Here is a 2,500-nt window from a genome sequence, read left to right as displayed (position 1 = left end):
AATTACAATGCTTCGAACGAAGAATGAAAAAAAATGTTACGTCCTTCCCGTCCTTACCATCACTCTGATAAATTTTATTAACACTAACTAACAGACAAAAAAAAGAAAAAAAAAAAATTATCGCTCCTGAACTTAAAATCATCTCGACACTAGGCTAGTTTCCATTCATCTGTATCAAGTTTTCATTTTTATAAATAGATAATAATCTCGCGCAATATTTTTCACCGAGAAAAATACATAATCCTTATCCCCGGCTATCAATCTTGCCACCCACCCACTTGTTCCACGTTATTATTTCAAACCCCTCTCGAGAAACACTACAACACTATCACACTCTTAAGCTGAGAACAGTTCAAGGCACTCATCCCGCTTGATCGAAGGAGGAGAACGTGCATACGTGCGCGGGCATGGCTCAAAACGGTTTGGATTATCGAAAATTACGCATCATCGAGAAGTTCGCGGCGAAACTTGATAAAAGATCGGCCAAGAAACGGATTTGAGCGAGGGACAGCGCGTATTGCGCTATCTTTAGCGTTTACGTTCGCGTCTCTCCTCGGGACGCCCAAGTGTCTGCCAGCCAGCCTTATCTGTACTCGTCTGCTCCCCATCAAACTCTCTTATCGTAAGGGAAAACCGACTTTCATGCGCTTAAACGATCTATCTGTCCACGTCCTTCGAATCTAGGAGCGAGGAAGAATACTGGGAGAATTTCGCTATCGTGGAATTTCATGTTTATCGTCGAGACGTTTGTTATTACTATATCACTTTGCTTTATCGCTTGTACTTTCGAAGACATCTTTATCGTTCGAAGGATTAAATCGCAAGTAAGTTAAATTCACAATTCGATTTCTGATCAACGATTTCGAACTCTTTATTAACATATATATATATATATATATATAGTTTGGCCATCTTTTGAAAGAATAAATTACAAGTATTATATTTCCATGTGGAAATAAGGAAAAATATGAGATTTATCCAGAATTAATTTTCGAAATTTCTGCCTTGCAATCCTGATAAATCTAGATTTATCATCAATTATCTGTCATCGATTGCTCAATTGCCTATTTCTCCTGTATTAACCTTTGTTATTCGATCTTTGAAAGACGCATTACTAAGTACTATGAAATCACAAGTCCTCATAAATATCGCGTGTGTAAATTGAATCTTATATCCGAGCTGTGGAAGTGAAGAAGAATGTAAGATCAGAATTAAATCATATGTTTGATTTAAACGAGTATAGGAGGAAAATTATAACGATCCAGAAGAATCCTTTGTGGAAAATTTATCTCAAGATATATCTCTAAAAAAGAGGGTTGATCAACCTTGTGAAAGTATCTCCTTTGACGCATACATAAATATTTGGAAATTAAGTAAAGGTCATTTGTATTGATTGACGATACTTAAACTTTTTTTATTCAATCAAGTCGTTCATATTAATTCAATTGATCATTTTCTGAGAATAATTCAAGATATCGTTAGACACAAGAAATAAGTAAAAAAAGAAAAAAAAATGAAGAAGATTATAAAGATGTAAAATTGAATTACTCCATTTGACGTTTTTTTAAAGATAGTGAAAACTACAATTACAGGATAAGCAGAACGTTCATTATCGATCAGAAAAGAAAAAAAAAACGGAAGGGGCTTGACGTATGTGATAAAGCCACCATTAAACCTGTAATTGTACGGGATAATCCATGAGAGTACGGAAAACAACGTGAGTTTATCGTTTAAAAAGCGTTTTTAATGCTTGAAGAAAACGAGATGATCGTAAATGAAATGTTTTATCGTTAATTTCATATATATTTTCATTAATATCGCGTTTCAATATCTTTACATTGCATTGTAAATTTATTTTTTCATGAATACATTAACACGAATTATAAATAAATCTACCATCCATAAACATTTCTAATATTTCCAATTAGATTTTGTAATTTTACCTTCCTCTTTTCCAATGAATATGATCGATGCTCTCAATTAATTTAATCAAGTAAAACATATTTTTTTTCATCATTATTTAAATATAATTATTTTTCCACCTTTAAATCTATTTCATCAACCAAAATAAAATTAAACCAAAAATACAATCTAACAATTGTACATAAATCTTCAATAATCTTCGACGATCAAACTCGGCCACTTCACCGTGCAACTTCGACTTCGATTCAAGTCCAATAAACGAGACGCACAACGAGACGAGCACTCGTGAATGAAAGTGGCACTCTTTGCGAGGCGTCTCTCCGTCATCGATCGATGACGATCCACCGGAATGAGTTGGCCGATTTACCGATGTCGAATCGGGCCGTCACGAGAGAAAGAGAGAGAGCAGTGTCATCGACTGATTGTCGCTATTTCGAGCGAACACTCGGCCAAGCCTATTTAAAATCATTTGCATTGCCACGTGAGAGCCGGCATAACAAACACCAGAATGTCGCGCGATCCCGTGATTACGTGAATTAATTCTGCTCTGCCCGCAATCTACGTATGTATATTCAAA

The sequence above is a fragment of the Apis dorsata genome, unplaced genomic scaffold (genome assembly GCF_000469605.1).
Source record: "Apis dorsata unplaced genomic scaffold, Apis dorsata 1.3 scaffold_667, whole genome shotgun sequence".
Classification (NCBI taxonomy): Eukaryota; Metazoa; Arthropoda; class Insecta; order Hymenoptera; family Apidae; genus Apis; species Apis dorsata.
The sequence above is the reverse complement of the archived record's forward strand: the minus strand, read 5'-3'. Positions refer to the sequence as shown.